This window comes from Rhinopithecus roxellana, chromosome 9, assembly GCF_007565055.1.
Source record: "Rhinopithecus roxellana isolate Shanxi Qingling chromosome 9, ASM756505v1, whole genome shotgun sequence".
NCBI classification, from domain to species: Eukaryota; Metazoa; Chordata; class Mammalia; order Primates; family Cercopithecidae; genus Rhinopithecus; species Rhinopithecus roxellana.
In genome coordinates, this window is record NC_044557.1 from 66,382,648 (window position 1) to 66,405,935 (window position 23,288).

The window sequence follows — 23,288 nt, forward strand, 5'->3', positions numbered from 1 at the left end:
CCAACTTTACAGCAATGATTCTCATCTTTTCCTCAAACATTAAAGGTACTATTTGCGTTTAAAATGTATACGAGCAATTTTAATCATCTTTCAATATTTTAAAGGCTAGTATACATTAACAGAAATCCTCAGGAGTGCCCTAAAAATCTGAACTGTGGCTGGGCACGATGGCTTATGCCTGTAATCCCAGCACTTAGGGAGGTCAAGGAGGGAGGAACACAGAGTCCATGAGTTTGACACCAATGTGGGCAACACAGTGAGACCCCGTCTCTACAAAAAACTTAAAAATTAGCTGTGCATGGTGGTACACGCCTATAGTCACAGCTACTTGGGAGGCTGACGTCAGAGTATCACTTTTGAGCCTTGGAGGTTGAGGCTGCAGTGAGCCATGATTGTGCCACTGCACTCCACCCTGAGTGACAGAGCAAGACCTTTTCTCAAAAAAGAAAAATCTGAATTGCATACATCAATAAGTAGAGGTAGACAACACATTGTTACAGGGTTCCTAGGCTCCATGAAGCCACTGAGAAGCCCCAAGATGCTCTAAAAGGAAGGACAGCACCATGTAAGACAGAAGGCAAGATAATATAATACCCACAATGCTTCAGTCAAGGGTGGAAGAGATGGGTAAACAGCCATAGAGCAGATGGAAGACAGGAGCTTGGGGTGAAGAAGAGCGAGGAACAGAGCAAAGACCAAAATAAAACACACACACAGACAAATTTAGGGACAAGTCTCTTTAAAAACCAAAAGAACTCTGCTGAGCTACAAAGGAGTTCCAAGTTCCACCTAAAACCAGCAAGTCTAAAAGGGCCTTGATCTTACTTCTCTAAACTGTCTTACTAGTTTGAGTTATTGGCTTGACCAGACAAGCAAGAAAAACTCTAACCACCACAATCAAGACCTAAAGGCCTGACCTTTAAACTAAATCAAGAGCTTTCATCTGAAACACCAACAAAGGGTTACTGAGTCGCTCAACACATACCAAAAAATAATTTGAAACAGAAATTCATTTGAATGATGGCAAGGGTTACTTAGACATTTGCATCAACAGGGTATTATTACAGCACACAATATGCTTAGTACAGAACCTAGTACAAAATGTTAGCTGCTCCTGCTGTTTCTTCCGTCACCATTTCCGACTGAAAGAAAAACTTAAATGGGACTGGTAAAAAGGAATTTGGGGATGCAGAAATGCTGTTATTACAACTGCTACTTCTTATCATCAGTACCACTTTGGATGAAGAGATCACAGGTAAACCCAAATATCTATCATTACATCCCATTAAAAAATAAGCACTCTTGAAAGACATTCAAAATAGATCTCATAACTAACTCAATACCTGGACATAACTGAAGTTCATGTATAAATTGTTCTGTATCTCATATTTACTGTAAAAATAATATAAAGCATGGAATCTATCAAATTCCTGGTTATCTCAACTTCCCCAATTACATTTATAGTTATCTCTATCCCACCCAAGTGACCTATCAAAATACCAACAACAAGTATCATTAAGGTACCATGGTCCAGTAAGCACTTCCTCTTTTGACCTCTTCCAGAATTTCTCGACTCTATTTCTTTTTTGAGACAGCACTACAGCCTCAAACTCTCAAACTCCTGGGTTCCAGTGATCCTTCCACTTCAGCCTTCCCCAGTAGCTAGGACTATAGGAACAAGCTACTGCACCCAGCTAATCCCATTCAATTTTGCATTTAATCATTTATTGCTTTGAATTGTCTCTCTGATACTGCTATTCTACCTTTTACATTTCTATTTTCCGAACTATACAGTAAGCTTACCCTTAAGGATAAGGCCTGTAACTTTTTGCACATCCAGGCATTTAGTACAAAGGAGGTACTGTGTGGATTGACTAAAGATATTAGAATATTATACAAAACCAGAGACCAACTGTTCACAAACTTTCTCACCCAAACACATAAAAAATAGAAACAATTCAGTGTTACTATGGTAATGATATAATGATTATAACATGATGTGCATAGCCCGCCATATCATACCCTAGCATATAAGGATGGAGAAGCAAGAGCTTCATAAATAGGTACTGGCACACTGACTTCAAACATGAACCATAGTCCCTGTTTCAACATTCACATGGAGGCCAGGTGCAGTGACTCACGCCTGTAATCCTTACACTCCGGGAGGCCAAGGCGGGTGGATCACCTGAGGTCAGGAGTTTGAGACCAGCCTGGTCAACATGGCCAGGCTGGTGGAAACCCCATCTCTACTAAAAATATAAAAATTAGCTGGGTGTGGTGATGCACGCCTGTAATCCTAACTACCTGGGAGACTGAGGCGGGAAAATCGCTTGAACCCAGGAGGCAGAGGTTTCTGTCAGTCGATCACAGCACTGCACTCCAGCCAGGGCACCAGAGCAAGACTCCGTCTCAAAAAAAGAAAATGAGCACGGAGACTGTCACTTTATACATGGTGTCCTCTCCTCTATGAAACCCCACGCAAAAGGGAAGAAAATATACGCGATAATGACCCTGTCCTCTGCCAACAGATTAAAATTTTAATAGTTTTTTTAAAAAATTCATGTAGACAAAAGCTAACAGTTAATGTACTGTTGTTTTTGTTTTTGTTTTGAGACGGAGTCTCACTCTATCTCCCAGGCTGGAGTGCAGTGGCCGGATCTCTGCTCACTGCAAGCTCCGCTTCCTGGGTTCACGTCATTCTCCTGCCTCCGCCTCCGGAGTAGCTGGGACTACAGGTGCCCGCCACCTCACCTGGCTAGTTTTTTTTTTTTTTTTGTATTTTTTTAGTAGAGACGGGGTTTCACCGTGTTAGCCAGGATGGTCTCGATCTCCTGACCTCGTGATCTGCCCGTCTCGGCCTCCCAAAGTGCTAAGATTACAGGCTTGCGCCACCGCGCCCGGCCAATGTACTGTTTTTAAAGGCTGGAGCACAGTCTTTTACTATGACATTTTGTTTTTATCTACAAATATTTAAAACTTTAGTTCATATGGGCCGGGCATGGTGGTTCATGCCTGTAATCCCAGCACTCTGGGTGGCCGAGGCAGGCAGATCACAAGGTCAGGAGTTCGAGAACAGCCTGGCCAATATGGTGAAATCCTATCTCTACTAAAAATACAAAAATCAGTCGGGTGTGGTGGAGGGCTCCTGTAGTTCCAGCTACTCTGGAGGCTGAGGCAGAAGAAATGCTTGAACCCGGGAGGCAGAGGTTGCAGTGAGCCAAGATCGCACCACTGCGCTCCAGCCTGGGTGACAGAGTGAGACTGTGTCTCAAAAAAAACAATAAAAAGACCTGTGCTCAGAGACCCACCACTACGCGGCTGTACAGCAAAAGAACCACACTATCTCCTTCAACTCAAATTTCTTCCCCAAGAACAGTGTCAGGATGTGAAATAAAACAATGTTTGGAAAACACAGTGCTTCGTGCATAGTAACAATGCTAAAAATAACATTGCATTAAAATAACATTAAAATGTGCAAACCTCATGATTTACCTAATCAGCCTCTAAATATTATATAATTCTAGCCCAGAAACTTACATTCTTCAATATCCATAGGGAGACCTCCACAAAACAATAATTTACTATAATGTCAGTTTCTACCAGTGTTCCACGTAATCACATAAAGAAAACTTCTGTATCGATTATAAAACTCACAGCCCATTAGGTTTTCAAAATATCTCTAATGTAAAAGATTCTCCAACACTTATGTCAAACCATGATTAAGAAAAAGTTCCTGGTCAGGGGAGGTAGCTCATGCCAGTAATCCCAGCACTTTGGGAGGCCGAAGCAGATGGATCACTTGAGCCCACGAGTTCAAGATCAGTCTGGGCAACATGGTAAAACTCGAAACCCCATCTCTACTAAAAATACAAAAATTAGCCAGGTGTGGTAGCACGCAACTGTAATCCCAGCTACTCTCTGAGGTATGAGAATCACTTGAACCTGGGAAGCAGAAGTCACAGTGAGCTGAGATCACACCACTGCACTCCAGCCCCGGCAACAGAGTGAGACTCTGACAAGAAAGAAAGGAAGAAAGGAAGAGAGAGAGAGAGAGAGAGAAACAGAGAGAGAAAAAGAGTGAGGGAGGAAGTAAAGCTCCTGTGATACACTGAGCTTTGTAACTTTTTAGCCACTGTTTCTGTCTTGGCTTCAAGAAAGTCTAAAAAATGACTCTACTTAATTTGACACTTCGCTAACATTTCTATCATCTTTCCCATTCAGAACTTCTTACTCCTTCCCCTCTGTTAGCCCTAGGCAGACCCTTAAAAACTGTGTAGTCTCACACATCCTTGTCTTATGAGTAACAAGAAGGCTTTCAGATATAAGGCCTCTTTTGATTAGAAACAAAATATGTGTATGTATAAAGAATATGTATAAAATAAATACAGGATCTTTCTCACATTCACACAAAAGATCCTGCAACTTCATCACATATTCAATGTAAGAAAAACTGCAAAATACCCAAGAAAAATGGCACATATGACTAACAACCCCTTGAAAACTGATCACAAAATAGTATCAAAATACTCCCTTAGGCACAGCTATGAAATAATAAGCCCTATTTCCAATAAACTTTACATGCAAACAGATATGTCTTCTTCATATTAATCATACTGGCAAGCCACACATTTATTTCAACAATAATGCCCCACACCCAAAATATTTTCGGAGTTTTCCTTTTGGAAGTGGCATTAAGGTTTATTTAGAATGCCACTACATACCCAGTCCCCAGTACAATGCCTGATACACAGTAGGCATGCAAACTATTAAATGAATATACACAATAGTAGTATTTCTGGGCAGATGTGTCTCTGAAAATAGAAAACATTCAGTCCTAAAGCTTACCAATTAAATGGATGATGAAGCCAAGTAGTTCTTTTTCCTTTTTTTTGTATCAGAAGGGTAACGTGCTGATGATGTCATAACAAGGTTTGAGGGTGGCACATCTCACATATGCATATGAAGACCCAATCATCACGCTTATGATAGACTACAAAAGGCTCCTGAGTAGTTTTTATAAAATACTATTTCTTAGAAAATACACCCTGAGTCTGAGCAGATTCATAGTAAAGAACTAATCACTAACTCACATTTCAATCTTTAAGTCTCAGAAGACATCACGTTTCACATTTCCTAAACGATGTACCTAATCAATCACCTGACTATATGAGTAATACTAGTGATGTCAAATAAACACATTTATATTGACTTGCCTTGTGATTCGGACCTAGATGCTTTTAGGGGGCCTCTGTGATGGTAAACCAATTGTCGAGTTCAATAATTCTCTCTGGAAATTGTTCATTAATAGTTACACTTCCAGGCCGGGCGCGGTGGCTCAAGCCTGTAATCCCAGCACTTTGGGAGGCCGAGACGGGCAGATCACGAGGTCAGGAGATCGAGACCATCCTGGCTAACACGGTGAAACCCTGTTTCTACTAAAAAACTACAAAAAACTAGCCGGGCGAGGAGGCGGGCGCCTGTAGTCCCAGCTACTCGGGAGGCTGAGGCAGGAGAATGGCGTGAGCCCAGGAGGCGGAGCTTGCAGTGAGAAGAGATCACGCCACTGCACTCCAGCCTGGGCGACAGAGCGAGACTCCGTCTCAAAAAAAAAAAAAAAAAAAAAAAAAATCACACCCGGTAATGAATACTGATAGAATGTTATTTCCTCATCCCTGCAATCAGGAGACTGCATAAGGAAACAAAAGTTGACAAACCCAAAACCCTCACCAACCATTACTCTCTTAGTAAAATGGTCTCCAAACATCCCTGTAAATGTAACAAGTGCACAAACTGGCCTATCACTTCCACATCTTTTGAAGCTAAGCCACTGCTAGTCACAGGCTGTTAATCTGACAATACCAGGTAGTCCGATGCAAAATATCTGCAAAATGAAGTTGTCAATCTTGCAAAAGGTACGAGACTTCATGAGGTCTAGAGAAAGCAATGCTGAGAAATTCAACAAAATGTACATACACGTCAGTGACAAACAAACATATACACAGACCAATTAAAAGACAACGAATATCGAAGCTGGGTGTGGTGGCTCACGCCTGTAATCCCAACACTTTGGGAGGCAGAAGCAGGAGAATCCCTGGAGCCCAAGAATTTAGTATCAGCCTGGGCACCATAGTGAGACCCCATCTCTGCTTGGGAGGCCGAGGTGGGAGAATCACTTCAGCCCAGGAGGTTGATGCTGCAGTGTACAGTGATGGTGCCATTACACTCCATCCTGGGCAGCAAAGCAAGACCCTGTCTCAAAGAAAATTAAACTGAAAGTGACAATTGTGCTTTAATATAGAATGTCAACATCAAATGATTACATGTAGCCCTTGGAAAAACCACAAATATGTTTGTAAAAATTACTCCACGATAAAATTCAAATGAAACCAAATGCAGCATGTGAACTTTGACTGAATTCTGGTTTAAAAATTCCCACTATTATACACAGACATTTTGAGGACAGATGGAGAAAAATGAATATACACTGAGTATTGGATGATATTAAGGAAGTTTTGTTAATTTCCTATAAAGTGTGGTAACGGTACAGTGGTTATATAGAAAAAAGAGGAAAAGGTTCATGTTTAAAAGATACAAGCACATGTATTTAAAAATGAAGTATTACAATGACTGCAACTTTCAAATAGTTCAAAGTTATTTACATACACACATATTTTGCAAATATAGCAAAATCTTAGTAAGTTAGGCAGGAATATCATCACCCTTATTCAGCCAAGAAGTTACAGAAGATCCATCTTCCTCCCTCTACAATCCTTAGGATTAAAGATTTTCTTATAAAAGGGAGGCGGGAAATATGTCAGAAGCGTTCGAACCACAGCAAATCCATCCTGAATTGTACACGCTGGTTAAAGTAAGGCTGAGACCTACTAGGCCGCGTTCCCAGACAGCTAGGCATTCTAAGTCACAGGATGAGATAAGAGGTCAGGACAAGATACAGGCCATAAAGACCTTGCTGATAAAACAGGTAGCATAAAGAAGTCAGCTAAAACCCACCAAAACCGAGAGGGCAATGTGAGTGACCTCTGGTAGTCCTCACTACTACACTCCCAACAGTGCCATGACAGTTTACAAATGCCATGGCAACGTCAGGAAGTTACCCTATATGGTCTAAAATGAGGAGGAACCCTCAGTTCCTAGTAACTGCCTACTCCTTTCCCAGAAAAACTCATGAATAATCCCTATTACTAAGATCAGGAAATAACATTCTATAGGTGTATGTTACCAGTATGATGGTTGAGAGTTAGCCTGTCAGGTGTATTATTTACTAGGGTATATGCTACTGTTTAGCATAAAATAAAGAAATAAACATAAAAATTAGCAATCAGCAGCCTTTGGGGACTGCTCTGCCTACCAACTAGCCATTCTCTATTCCTTTACCTTTTTAATAAACCTGCTTTCACTCAAAAAGAAAATTTACTGAATCTAGAAGGTATTATCTACCTTCTAAAAGGTTATCCAGATAATGCATTGTTTGTTCTTTCAATTCTTCTGCATGTTTGAAAATGTTTACAATAGAATACTGGAAAAAACAAAAATAAAAATCTCACTAAAACTACACAAACACACACACACACCCCAGTCAAGAATCTCCATTTAAGGAATGCTTCCTAAAGAAAATACAGAGAAAAAAAGGTAAAGTTATAATGTGTTATCTTTCACCTGAACCTAGGAGGTGGAGGTTGCAATGAGCTGAGATCATGCCACTGCACCCCAGTCTCCATCTGCACCCAAGACTCCATCTCAAAAAAAAAAAAAAAAAAAAAAAAGGAATTATATTTCTTTTAAGAAGTTTCTAGGGCCAGGCATGGTGGCTCACACCTGTAATCCCAACACTCTGAGAAGCTGAGAAAGGCAGATCACTTGAGGCCAGGAGTTCGAGACCAGCCTGGCCAGCATGGCGAAACTCCCTCTCTACTAAAAATATAAAAATTAGCCGAGCATGGTGGCACATGCCTGGAGTCCCAGCTGCTCTGGAGGCTGAGGCACAAGAATTGCTTGAACCAGGAAGGTGGCAGTTGCAGTGAGTCAAGATCCTGCCACTGCACTCCAGCCTGGGCAACAGAGTGAGACTCTGTCTTTAAAAAAACAAAAAATTTCTGGAGGAAAAAATATTTTAGATGAAACTAAATCACCATTCTTTATTCAATGACTTTCATGTTCTTATTTTAGGTGAATAAATAAGCTAAAACACTTTCCTAGGAATGTATTCTTTTTCTTCTTCTTGAGACGGAGTCTCGCTCTCGCCCAGGCTGGAGTGCAGTGGCACACTCTCAGCTCACTGCAACTTCTGCCTCCCGGGTTCAAGCGATTCTCCTGCCTCAGCTTCCTGAGTAGCTGGGATTACAGTCGCGCACCACTACACCTGGCTAATTTTTATATTTTTAGTAGAGACAGGGTTTCACCATGTTGGTCAGGCTGGTCTCAACTCCTGACCTCGTGATCTGTCCGCGTTAACCTCCCAAAGTGCTGGGATTACAGGCGTGAGCCACCGCGTCTGGCCAGAATTTATTATTTTTCTATTATTAAAATAATATATACACATATACAGAAGTATATAAAATACAAAATCATAGCAAGAAATATTAAAAGTAATCAACCAAAACCCAGAGGCAAGTATACCATCATTTTGTTTTAGCACTTATGAAACTTTAGTCTTTACCACGGTTAGTATCATAGACTTTTTCACCTCTTAGATAGAAAAATACATTGTCTTTTATTCAGTTCAGTGATTCTACTGGTCTCTCCGAAAGATTTGCAGGTTTTTTCCCAACGACAGTGAGGCATTTGAACTGAATCATCCATTCAAGCTTGATCGTCCTAATTAACAATAGCAAACACTAACAACTTGGCTGGAGAGAGGTGAAGTACATTCTTTGTAGCCATGAAATCAAGCAACTTGCCTACATGGAAAATGGAATTCACACCCCTTAGCGCACTGGTTCCATTACTCTATGCCCAACCAACTATATTACCAGTTATGGCCAATTTATGGCCTAGCACATCATATTTACTTGATCATGATATTACCAAAGTCATTACTGAATATAATAAACAAGATATCCTTTTCTACAAGGAAATTATTCAACTGATTTGAAACTATGTACACATCAGTCTAAGCATTCTGGGCTTCTTTTAGTTCCTCAAATACACAGCAGTCTTTCACCTTATGGTCTTCGCATGTGCTCTTCTTCTGCCTAGAGAGCTCTTCTAGTTCTTAACACCTTGTCCTACATCCTATAGCTCCCCCACCAACCCCTCAGCCTACCTCCTTTTCATTCACTATCCCGATTCTCATTTTCAACACTTCTTCAGGTAAGTTTTTCCCCTGCCCAAGACTGAACTGGTGCCTCTAGTGAAGAATCCTGAACTTTCCCCTTTTACTGTACTTGTCACACGGTCCTGTAATTGTCTCTTTTCATAAACCAACCACCACCACCAGATACCCAAGACTAGAATGACAGGCAGCAGACGCCCCTAAATCTTGCTGAATAATTAAACACCATTTTAATGACTTCACACACACACACACCTATACACACGCGCGCGCGCACGCCCGTTTGGATACATATACACAAACACCGTGTATTCATATTTATAATTACATAAATACACATACATATACAGCGTGTTCACATTAATACATAATTACATACACACACACACACGTAGAAAAACAAGTAACTTCCTCTATCCTTTGCAAAGGAAAAGCAATAAGGCTAAGTTAATGTAGGGTGGAGTCTTTGCTACTTAACTAATCACCTAAGCACTCCGGCCCTCAGTTTCCTCAGCTATAAAATAAAATCCTAAAATCCTTCTTGGTGTAAAGTTTCGATGAACATCTCAAAACATTCTACTCAGCAGTGTAAAGTCACAAGGTAGTATCTATTACAGTCTAATACACAGAACAATGGGTTTCCTGGAAAACAGAAGTTAAAAAGCTTCTCATTGAGCATTTGGCAGTACTAGACCTCCTAAACAGCCTTCTCAAAAAACAAGAGCAACACTCTTAATCCATTAGAAATTAAAGGTAAACAAACATTTTCAAACTCAGGTGATATGCCATCATCAATGCGCTTTTGCTTTATCACATACTTGATAAAGCTGCACTCCAGCCTGAGCAACAGAGTGAGACTCCATGTCAAAACACAAAATAAAATAAAGGGGGAAGGGGTGAGGAAGCAATAAAGAAGACCTGGGGATGCTTTTTAAGAGCTTCTCAGGCCGGGGGGCGGTGGCTCAAGCCTGTAATCCCAGCACTTTGGGAGGCCGAGACGGGCGGATCACGGTCAGGAGATCGAGACCATCCTGGCTAACACGGTGAAACCCCGTCTCTACTAAAAACTACAAAAAACTAGCCGGGCGAGGTGGCGGGCGCCTGTAGTCCCAGCTACCCGGGAGGCTGAGGCAGGAGAATGGCGTGAACCCGGGAGGCGGAGCTTGCAGTGAGCTGAGATCTGGCCACTGCACTCCAGCCCGGGCGACAGAGCGAGACTCCGTCTCAAAAAAAAAAAAAAAAAAAAAAAAAAAAAAAAAAAAAAAAAGAGCTTCTCTTCAGTTAAACTAACCAGATAGCAAGAGTTTAGAAAGCTCTATTTTCTGTCCACTACAACTAAATACCTATTAGAATAAGTACAAAAAAAGTAGAAAGGCAGGTCTGAGGCAGGCAATAAAAATCAAACCTTAAAATGGCAGAACTGGCCAACATATATCAAATGTAACTCATAAAACAGTATCTATAGCTCTACAGTCACACAGATTCAAGGCTGAAATGAACTTTCAGACATTAAATATACCCCCTCATTTACAAACGAGTAAAATGAAACTCACTGCATGAAAATGACTATGTGACTGGTCAGTGGAATGACCAAGCCTCCTAACTCCAACTCTATAGTCTTTCCAGTTCTCAGAGCTCTCTTCCATAGGGCCTGTCTGTGGTAGGCACACAGTATCTTTCGGATACACCGTATCACTCTACAAATTCTGCAGGAATTGCAATACTTGATAATTAGTGTCAATATCATAAAACAAACTTTCCAAAGATAGATAAAATGTTATTACAAAATTTAACAGATATATCTAAATTCAAATTATCTATCTATCTATCTATCTATATATATATATATATATATTTTTTTTTTTTTTTTTTTTTCTTGAGACAGAGTCTTGCTCTGTCACCAGGCTGGACTGCAGTGGCGCGATCTAGGCTCAGTGCAACCTCCGACTCCCTGGTTCAAGCGATTCTCCTGCCTCAGCCTCCCAAGTAGCTGGGATTACAGGTACACGCCACCACGCTCAGGTAATTTTTTTTATTTTTAGTAGAGACGGAGTTTCACCTTGTTGGCCAGGATGGTCTTGATCTCGTGACCTCGTAATCTGCCTGCCTCGGCCTCCCAAAGTGCTACCCGACCCAGTCTCATTTTTGAGTATCTCTGTGCGAGCAGCATTTGAAGAGGCCATATAGTCAATCCCAGCCTGTGCACAATGAGCAAATAGACTCTCTGCAAGGCTCAGGTATCCTATCATCCCTCCATCAATGCCTATAAACCAAAATTCAAGAGAACTGAAGGAAGAGGATAAACCAGTCCACACGTCCTGCAACCTTGTCTTCAAAGTTCTTCCTACGCAACCATTAGATCCTTCTTCCCTATCACTTATATTATCAATTAGCACTTAATTCCTTCTTTACATGTCTGTCTCCTCATTAAACTGAAAGCTCCATGAGGGCAGAGGCCAGCCATCTTTGTATTCCAATGTATACACAGGTTAGCTGGCAAAGTATTTGTTGCACTGAGTTAAAGAATAAAAATCTGGCTGGGTGCGGTGGCTCACGCCTGTAATCCCAGTACTTTGGGAGGCCAAGGCAGGCGGATCAACTGAGGTCAGGAGTTCAAGATCAGCCTTGGCAAAACCCCATCTCTACTAAAAATACAAAAAATTAGCCAGGCATGGTGGCACACGCCTGTAATCCCAGCTACTCGGGAGACTGAGGCAGGAGAATCGCTTGAACCCAGGAGGTGGAGGTTGCAGTAAGCCGAAATCGCCACTGCACTCCAGCTTGGGCAACAAGAGTAAAACTCTGCCACAACAACAACAACAACAACAAAAATAAAAACCTTTTTCCCACTTTCCTTGTTCACTTATTTTCCATTCATCAACATAATTAAGTAAAAGAAATCATGGACAATCATAGATTCACAGTTCTTTCTTCCTCTGAGTCATTCTACAATACAAAAACCCTTTTCCAAATATTCCATGTTCATGGATTGGAAGAATCAGTATTGTTAAAATGTCTATACTACCCAAAGCAATCTCTACATTCAACGCCATCTCTATCAAAATACCAATGATGTTCTTCACAGAAATAGAAAAAACAATGCTAAAATTTATATGGAACCACAGAAGACCCAAAATAGCCAAAGCTATCCTGAGCAAAAGAACAAAATTGGAGGAATTGCATTAGCTGACTTCAAATTATACTACAGAGCCATAGTAACCAAAAAGCATGGTACTAGCATAAAAACAGACACACAGGCCGGGCGCGGTGGCTCAAGCCTGTAATCCCAGCACTTTGGGAGGCCGAGGCGGGCGGATCACGAGGTCAGGAGATCGAGACCATCCTGGCTAACACGGTGAAACCTCGTCTCTACTAAAAAATACAAAAAACTAGCCGGGCGCGTTGGCGGGCGCCTGTAGTCCCAGCTACTTGGGAGGCTGAGGCAGGAGAATGGCGTGAACCCAGGAGGCGGAGCTTGCAGTGAGCTGAGATCCGGCCACTGCACTCCAGCCTGGGTGACAGAGCGAGACTCCGCCTCAAAAAAAAAAAAAAAAACAGACACACAGACCAATGGAACAGAAAAGAGAACCCAGAAACAAATCCATACATTTACAGTGAACTCATTTTCAACAAAGGTGCCAAGAACATACACTGGGGAAAAAAACAGTCTCTTCAATAAATGGTGATAAGAAAATTGGATGTCCATATGCAGAAGAATAAAACTAGACCCCTGTCTCTCACCATACTCAGAAATCAAATCGAAATGGGTTAAATTTAAATCTAAGACCTCGAAGTTTGAAACTTCCCCCAAAAAAATTGGGGAAATTCTCCAGGACACTGGACTGGGCAAAGATTTCTTGAGTAACACCCTACAAGCACAGGCAACTAAAGCAAAAATGAACAAATGGGATCACACCAAGTTAAAAAGTTTCTGCAGGCTGAGCGCGGAGGCTCATACTAGCACTCTGGGAGGCCAAGGAGGCTGGATCACAAGGTCAGGAGTTCGAGACCAGCCTAGCCAACATGGTCAAACCCTGTCAAACCCTGGGCATGGTGGTGGGTGCCTGTAATCCCAGGTACTAGGGAGGCTGAGGCAGGAAAATTGCTTGAACCCAGGAGGCAGAGGTTGCAGTGAGCCAAGATCATGCCACTGCACTCCAGCCTTGGCAACAGAGCAAGATTCCATCTCAAAAAATAAAAATAAATAAATAAATAAATAAAAAGCGTCTGCAATCTAAAGCAAACAATCCATCAAGTGAAGAGACAATACACAAAATGGGAGAAAATATTTACAACTATCCATCAGATAAGAGATTAATAATGAGAATATATAAGGAGCGCAAACAACTCTACAGGAAAAAATCTAATAATCTAATTAAAAATGAGCAAAAGGTCTGAATAGACATTTCTCAAAGGACATATAAATGGCAAACAGGTATACGATGAAAAAAAGCTATTCCCTACCACAATCACAAGAGCATGGAAATAGGAGTTAAAAAAAGACCAAATGATCTAGCCCAACTCTCTCATTTTACAAATGAGTTGTATCATTTATTCACCATATGGACAGTCGTATCATCATATGGCCAGTGTCGGATACAAAGAACAAATTCACGATCTTGCTTACTCCAACTTACATTCTATCCACCACCATATCAGACTACCTAAAAATTTAAATCACTACATATTATCTCATCAATTTTTTTTTTTTTTTGAGACAGAGTCTCACTCTGTCGCCCAGGCTGGAGTGCAATGGCCCGATCTCAGCTCACTGCAACCTCCACCTCCCAGATTCAAGTGACTCTCCTGCCTCAGCCTCCTGAGTAGCTAGGATTACAGGCGCTCGCCACCACGCCCCGCTGATTTTTGTATTTTTGGTAGAGATGGGGTTTCACCACATTGGCCGTGCTGGTCTCGAACTCCTGACCTCACGTGATCGGCCAGCTTCGGCCTCCCAAAGTGCTGGGATTACAGGCGTGAGCCACTGTGCCCAGCCTATATCTCATCAATTTACAATCACATCTAAAAATGCAAAGTTTTCTTTAAACTTGTGTCTTCTAATCTATGTTATCTTAGAATAAACAATTTTGGCTGGGAGCAGTGGCTCACACTTGTAATCCCAACACTTTGGGAGGCCAAAGGAGGTCAGGAGTTTGAGACTAGCCTGGCCAACATGGTGAAACCCCGTTTCTACTAAAAATACAAAAAATTAGCCAGGCATAGTGGCAGGCGTCTGTAGTCCAAGCTACTCGGGAGGCTAAGGCAGGAGAATTGCTTGAACCTGGGAGGTGGAGGTTGCAGTGAGCCAAGAAGGCACCACTGCACTCCAGCCTGGGCGACAGAACAAGACTCTGTCTAAAAAAAAAAAAAAAAAAAAAATCAAAAATGCACATGCGGAGAATGTTTCTTTCTCTAGTATTCTGACATGGATGCCAAAAATATCTAGCATAATGTGTTACCACTGAAGGAAGTTGGGTGATGGATCCATGGTACCTCTCTGTACTAATTTGCATCTTCTTTTGAGTCTGTAATTATTTCAAAATAAAAGGTTAGAAAAACAAGCTAGGTGCAGTGGCACTCACCTATAATCCTAGCCACTTGTCTGTAATCCCAGCTACTCCCAGGAAGCTGAGGCAAGAGGGTTGCTTGAGCCCAGGAGTTCAAGATCAGCCTAGGCAACACAGCAAGACCCTGTCTCAAAAAAAAAAAAAAAAAAAGATACAAATACAATACATGGCACACCCACCTGATGCCAGTCCCTGAGCTCACTAATCTACAACCTCACTCTTCTCCAAGCTTTCCCCATGAGCCACAAAAAGCTCCAAACACTTCTCAACCCAAAATTTCATGATGGTTTGGTACGGCAATTGAAACACACCAGCCATCCCTGGCGTAGCACTTTTTGCACATGGGAAGCACACAAGCATTTACTCAACAAGAAAAACTAATCTAACACTGTTCTCAAACTCTGTGCAGGCAATAGCATGGAAAACACAGCCCAAACTCTACCTCTTGTAACAGTCTTTCATAGTGCTACTATCTATGGATGAGCCTCATTTCTCCCAGCTAGACTGTGACCTTATAAGCACCCAAATGCATTTTAAAAAGCTATCCTTTCAGTACCTCACAGTTGTATAGAGGACCTAGAATTTATGTAACTTAATCTAAATTTTTCCAATTTTGTGGTTAAAAAAAAAAAAAGAAGTGAACAAAAACAAACTACTCTAAAAAGTCTTCTCTCTTAATTGGGCAAATTATTTCCTCGCATTTTGGTCTTACCACGCACACACACGGTGGGAGTAAAATTGAAGGAACAGAAGAGAGGAAGAGAGAAAGAGAGACAGAGAAAATCAAGGAACAGGAAAATATCCTATTCTCAAACAGACAGGTATAAAACCTGTAAGTCTAACGGGAAAAGGAAGGTTGGAGGCAGTGAAGAACTGGCAAGTTTGGCCCTATTTGCCATCATCAATTAATGTTAAGACAAAGAAAAGAGGTCTTCAAGCTTTGCTGCTCCTGAAGACTGTATACACAGTGGTCTTCAAGCTTTGCTGCTCCTGATGACAGTCCATCCCATGAGATGCACTGCTTTAAATCAAGAGACCTCCTAACTGGGAAAAGCCACCACAATCCATGATTTTACTACAATTTGATTAGGTATGTTACAATAATTCCAATTCAACGGTCAGAAAAACCTTCTACTTAAAAAAAAAAAAAAAAAAAAACTTAAACATATCATGTCCCCAATCCCCAAAACATGCTATTATCTCTCAAGAATGTCTTAAAATTGATCAAAGAAAGACAAAGACTGAATCTTCATGTCAATTGAAGAAGCTTTTTACATTCCCAGAGCCCTCTGAAGAGCAGAAAGACCCTAGAGAAAAGCAAAATACCAACTGTCCTCAAGTCCCTGCCACTCTAGAGTTTCATGAAACCAGAAACATTCAGGGACGGTATGGGGTGGCTGCTAATTCCTGTACTGTACTACAGTACTGACTCCTGTCTCTGCATGCAAGTGTCATATGTACTCTTCAGCAGCTCTCAGCTCTCAAAAGTAGCAGAAAGATGAGCAGATGCCAACAAAATCAGCCCACATGTCATCTCTGACCTACAAACCATGACCTGCCAACCTACACTACAGAAATCACTCATTTCTGTTTCTGCATCCCCTAGGCAGTGACAGAATTCTACCAGGGATCATTTCATGTAGCAGCAATTTGGGTTCATCCTCCTATTGACAACTATAGGAGGCAAAAAAAAAAAAAAAGTACTTCCCCCAAAAAACAACTACAGAAACAAAAGGTCCCACTGCCCATACTCCCCCTGCTCAATTATTCTCTAATCTACATATAATAATCAGAATACCTGATAAGCAGAAAAAACACAATCACTTAAGGAAAACATCTATGAATTTCCTGGAGATGAAGACAAGTTTAAACATCACTAGAAATATAAGTCTATTAAGAGAATGAATGTTTAGCCAGGCATGGTGGCTCATGCTTGTAATCCCAGCAGTTTGGGGGGCTGAGGCAGGAGAATCACTTAAGTCTCAGAGTTTGAGACCAGCCTGGGCAACATGATGAAAAATACAAAAATTAGCCAGGTGTGGTGGCATGCACCTGTAGTCCCAGCTACTAGGGAAGCTGAGGTGTGAAGACTACTTGAGCCTGGGAGATTGAGACTGCAGTGAGCCAATACTGTGTCACTGCACTCCAGCCTGAGTGACAGAGTGAGACCTTGTCTCCAAAACAGAAAAAGAAAAGAAAGAAAAAGAAAGAGAGAATGAGAGAACAAATGTTTAAACTACAATTGCCCACAATTTCATAAAAATTGTTTGATTGGTAATGCTTCCTTAAAAGATTTAAAGTAGGGTTTGTAGAGGCAAAGGATGTTACAGAGCAATAATTGGACAAGTTCGAATTACTTCTGGACAAGAAACAAAGTCACTACCACAACATAAGAGAACAGATAATGAGCTGAAAAAAACCTAATACCCCTCTCCCCAAAGCCTTCCGTATAAAACTCTGTTTTCATCATTTAGAAATTAAAATAACCCTACCATATTGTCTGTGCTTTCTTAGCTTTCTCCATCAAATTAACTTCCTAATCTCAAATTTAGCTTTTCTTTAGGCTTAAAAAACCATCTTCCTCCACTTCTCACTTCATAACAAGAAGGCTGTCACAGAAAACACCCAAATGAATTTCCACCATGCCCGTAAGTAAGAGTCTTGAAGACATAGGTAAGGCCATCTCTGGAGTTCCAGGTTGTCTGTGAGGTAGACCTGGTATCTGAATTCAAGTAAAGACCTAGAATACCTCATCACCTGAATTCTGAACAGCAGATTCACGCTGGAGCAGAGCCAATTTCTTGAAACGGCAGGTTCTCGACACTTCTGTATCACAGAAATGGGGTCTGAACTCATGGGGAAGAAAATAAAAACTTATCTACTGATCCATTCATCACAGTGCTTTGAAGACTAACCACTATCATAATTGTTATAACTAGCAATCTAGAATACAACCATTACATTTAATGGAATTCTAAAATATCTTTTTACATATACTAGTATGTTTTTTAATTTACACAAAAATTTGCTGTCAAGAAAAATCTAGGTTTTTATTATCAGCGGATTTTTCCTATGAAAAATATTGTAACAAATTGAAGCCAAGAAAAACTTCAGGCCAGCCACGGTGTCTCCTGCAAACCACGGTGTCTCCTAACAAACTCCTTGAAAGGGTTTGTTAACCACTACACTTGGGAGGCCAAGGTGGGAAGACAGCTTGAGGCCAGGAGTCTGAGACCAGCCTGGGCAACATAGCAAGACGATGTCTCTAATTTTAAATAAATAAATAAATAAATAAATAAATAAATAAAGCCAGGCACAGTGGTTCACGCCTGTAATCCCAGCACCTTGGAGAGGCTGAGACAGGATAACTGCTTGAGCCCAGGAATTTGAGACCAGTCTGGGCAACACAGAGAGACTCCAACTCTACAAAAAATTAAAAATCAGCCATGTGTGATAATGCAAGCCTGCAGTCCCAGGTACTCAGGAGGCTGAGGCAGGAGGATTGCTTGAGCCCAGAAGGTCAAGGCTGCAGTGAGCCATGTTCACATCACTCCACTTCAGCCTGGGCAATAAAGCAAGAGCCTGTCTCAAAAAAAAAAAAAAAAAAAAATTAAAGTAAAACAAGAAAAAAATAAAGATTAGAGAATAGCTAGAAACAGCAAACTACCCAAATTTACATCAGCTAGAAAGCAGATTTAAAAACTGTGGTACAGTCATGAAATAAGTACTCCTTTTTTTGTTTGTTTTGAGACAGAGTCTCACTCTGTTGCCCAGGCTGGAGTGCAATGGCGCGATCTTGGCTCACTGCAACCTCCGCCTCCCTGGTTCAAGCAAAGAAAATACTACTTTTATAGCCGGGCGAGGTGGCGGGCGCCTGTAGTCCCAGCTACTCGGGAGGCTGAGGCAGGAGAACGGCGTGAACCCGGGAGGCGGAGCTTGCAGTGAGCTGAGATCCGGCCACTGCACTCCAGCCTGGGCGACAGAGCGAGACTCCGTCTCAAAAAAAAAAAAAGAAAAAAAGAAAATACTACTTTTAATATAAAAGAAAAAACCACTACATGCTGCAACACAGATCTGTAGCAAAAGCACTGTTCTAACCAAAAGAGAACAGATACATGATTCCATTTCTATGAAATTCAAAAAGGAAAAAATTACAGTGAGAGAAAGCGGAACAGTGGTTGCTAGGTAGTCAGGACCTACGGGGACATGACTGAAAATACAAAGGGACACCAGGTAACTTTTTGAGGTGATGAAAATGTTCTGTACCTGGATTGTGGTGGTGGTTACACAACTGTACACATTTGCCGAAATTCATCAAACTGTACACCTAAAACGGGTTAATTTTACTGATTGTAAAGTATAACTCAATAAAGATGAAAATAAGAGTCAAAGGCATTTTATCAAGTGAATGATACTGTCAGAAATTGAACAAATAACAGTACTTTAGCTGTGCAAGTAACATAAATTGTATATTTACAAGTAAAATAACATTAAATATTAACACCTTCTTTAATATCCTGACAAAATGACAATGTTACAAAGCACGGTTATCTAAGAATTTATTGTATTTCTAATTTTGAAGGAGTTTGTTAACCACCACACCGATTGTCTCCAGAAAGTAGTAAGAAATATGATCTCAGAGAATAATTTCTTATAGCCAAGTCCAGTTGACTAATACCTCACCTGTCTATTAATTTATGAAAATGCTGCAAACTTTTCACATGACAATCTTATTTCTCATAGTGACAAATCACTTAATTTCAAGAATCCTATCTTATCATCATTATCTAACAATTACAAGTGACTGCTGACAAAATGCTGTCTTACTGGAGGTTAAGAAGTTATAGCACTGAGGCCAGGCATGGCAGCTCACTCCTGTAATCCTGACACTTTGGGAGGCCAAGGCAGGTGGATCACCTGAGGTCAGGCATACAAGAACAGCCTGACCAACACGGTAAAACCCTGTCTCTACTAAAAATTGGCTGGGCGTGGTGGCTCACACCTGTAATCTCAGCTACTTGGGAAGCTGAGGCAGGAGAATCGCTTGAACCCGGGAGGCGGAGGTTGCAGTGAGCAGAGATCATGCCATTGCACTCCAGCCTGGGCAACAAGAGCGAAACTCCATCTTGGGGGGGAGGGGGGAGTTATAGCACTGAGCTTTTTTATTTTATTTTATTTTTTTTTTGAGACCGAGCCTCGTTCTGTCACCCAGGCTGGAGTGCAGTGGCGTGATCTCGGCTCACTGCAAGCTCCGCCTGCTGGGTTCACGCCATTCTCCTGCCTCAGTGTCCCAAGCAGCTGGGACTACAGGTGCCCGCCACCATGCCGGGCTAAATTTTTTTGTATTTTCAGTAGAGACGGGGTTTCACAGTGTTAGCCAGGATGGTCTAGATCTCCTGACCTCATGATCCGCCCACCTTGGCCTCCCAAAGTGCTGGGATTACACGCATGAGCCACCGCGCCCGGCCAGCACTGAGCTTTAAGGAACTAAATAATTCCCCAGTGGCCCCTTCTTCTAAGGTTACAATCCAAGCAAGTTTCTCTTATTCTACGAATGCCAAATTTTTTGACATGTTAGAACCCAATCAGCTTTATTAAGTAAAATTATCAAAATTGTCAACAAATAAGTGTTTATGAGACAACAGGAAAATTTGGGCAATTTTGTTATTAAGGTTTTTTCAGGTTTTTTTTTTAAAGGCTTCATATTTTGAGATATATAGTGAAGCTACAACAATTAAATTACCTGAGAGAGGAGAATAAATGGGGAGAGAGTTGAAATCAGATTGGTCATGAGTTGACAACTGTTGAGACTGGGTGATGGTAACATGATTGTTCACTATGTTATTCTCTCTACTCTCGCATATGCTTAAAGTTTTCCAAAATAAAAAAGCTTAAAAATAATACTCAGGAAAACTTAAAAAACAGTTCTAAAAACAAATCAACAATTCATAACCACAGTGAGCCAAGAGAAGTGGCTATTTTCATTTCAGAATGCCAAGGAGTCAAAATTACAGAAACATGGATGCTAACTGGAGTCTGTCTTCTTAATGAGAAGTATGTGTAATATGGCCAAGCACAGCGGCTCACGCCTGTAATTCCAACACTCTGGGAGGCCTAGGTGGGCAGATCACGAGGTCAGGAGTTCGAGATCAGCCTGACCAACATGGTGAAACCCCATCTTTACTAAAAATACAAAAATTAGCCGGGCATGGTGGCTGGCACCTGTAATCCCAGCTACTCAGGAGGCTGACGCAGGAGAACTGCTTGAACCCAGGAAGCAGAAGCTGCAGTGAGCCAAGATTGCACCAATATGGCGCCACTGCACTCCAGCCTGGGCAAGAGCAAGACTCAAAAAACAAAATAAATATGTATGATAAAATGAGGGAGGGGAGACATTAAGTACATCCTCCTGCAACATAAAATTGCTCCCTTTAATATACCTTATAAGACCTACGTCCGTGTAACTCAGTCTTCAGCAATTAAATTTTCCTTTAGAGACTATTTCCTAAATAACCTAACTGTCTAATTGTTAGAGAAAAAAACCCTGACCTTTCCTAATTTCACCCATTATTCCTAGTCATATTCCTGTGTATCCTGTAATTTTCTTCACAAGTGTCTGTTTATTCCTAGTCCTATGATTCAGCCACAGATTTCCTGATTTATAAAACTGCCCTGTCTTTGTTTTGATTTTCTATTTTTGTTTGGTTATTCTATACCCTGTTGTTAATCTTACTTAAGCAAATTCATTTAAACATTTTATTAGGCCAGACTACTTTTCCAATACAATAAATCTAGTATTGGTTTTTTATTGTTTGTTTTTGTTTTTGATATGGAGTCTCGCTCTGTCACCCAAGCTGGAGTGCAGTGGCACAATCGTGGCTCACTGCAACCTCGGCTTCCCAGGTTCAAGCATTTCTCCTGCCTCAGGCTCTTGAGTAGCTGCAACTACAGGCGCCCGCCACCACGCCCAGTTAATTTTTGTATCTTAATAGAGATGGGGTTTCACCATGTTGGCCAGGCTGGTCTCAAACTTCTGACCTCAGATGATCTGCCCACCTCAGCCTCCCAAAGTGCTGGGATTACAGGTGTGAGCAACCGCACCTGGCATAATGAATTTAGTATTGTTTTTAGGTAACAATTTCAATAATCAAATGGTGAGATTTCTCACTGATTTGGTGATAGCTCTATCCCACACAACCTAATGTCTGGGGGGGGGTTTGATTGATTTTTGTTGTTGTTGCTGTTTTGTTTTTCGATGCAGCACAATAAAATTTCAAGTAGCTTTCAATTATCATAACCTCTACTCACCACAACCTTTGTTGTGGTTCATATAATCCCTGGCATATTTTCTGGCTCCTACTGAGAGGGTGAAGATATGTCTGAGTCTTTAAAACCTTAAAGTTCTTAATAAACATAACGAACACTCACTAAATGCCAAGACTTGTGCAAAAACACACTTTCTATGCCAACACTATCCAAGAGAACGTTCAGTGATGATGGCACTGCTCTGTATCTGCACTGTCCAATGTGGTAGTGAGTAGCTACGTGGGGCTACAGAGAATTTAAAATGTGACTAGTTACAGATGAAGTGACTTAAATTTTTATTTAATTTCAATTAACCTTAATTAATTTCTTTTTTTTTTTTTGAGACAGAGTCTTGCTCTGTTGCCCAGGCTGTAGTGCAGTGGCACGATCTCGGCTCACTGCAACCTCTGTCTCAGGGACTCAAGTTCCGCCTCATGGGCTCAAGTAATTCTCCTGCCTCAACCTCTTGAGTAGCTGGGATTACAGGCGTCTACCACCACACCAGGCTAATTTTTGTATTTTTAGTAGAGACAGGGTTTTGCCATGTTGGCCAGGCTAAGGGGTCTTGAACTCCTGACGTCAAGTGATTCACCCGCCTCAGCCACCCAAAGTGCTGGGATTACAGGCGTGAGCCACTGGCCGGACCTTAATCTTAATTTAAATAATCATGTTTTAAAAATTAAGAATATATATTGCAACCAGGCACGCTGGCTCATGCCTGTAATCCCAGCATTTTGGGAGGCTGAGGCAGACGGATCACCTGGGGTTAGGTTCAAGAGCAGCCTAGCCAACATGACGAAACCCCACCTCTACTAAAAAATACAAAAATTAGCCAGACAGCAGTGTGCATCTATAATCTCAGCTACTCGGGAGGCTGAGGAGGGAGAATCGCTTGAACCCGGGAGGTAGGTGTTGCACTGAGCTGAGACCGGGCCACTGCCTCCAGCCTGGATGAGAGTGAAACTGTGTCTCAAAAAAGAAAAAAAAAGAATGTATATTGCTTGAAATATTCTTCATAAAAGTCATTTTCACTTATTTTTACAACTAAATGCATTGAAGATCATCTAGGATGGGCTTCCTTAACCTTAGCACAACTGACATTTTGGACCCCGTGATTCTTTGCC

The 23,288-nt window shown here is 41.3% G+C and overlaps 1 protein-coding gene and 1 pseudogene across 5 annotated transcripts in view; both read right to left on the reverse strand.

Annotated features, from left to right (window-relative positions):
* The window catches only part of UBR5 (ubiquitin protein ligase E3 component n-recognin 5), a 159,659-nt gene that overhangs the window by 131,258 nt on the left and 5,113 nt on the right, over nucleotides 1-23,288 (reverse strand). The window lies entirely within an intron of this gene.
* LOC115899830 lies at nucleotides 4,893-5,002 on the reverse strand (annotated as a pseudogene).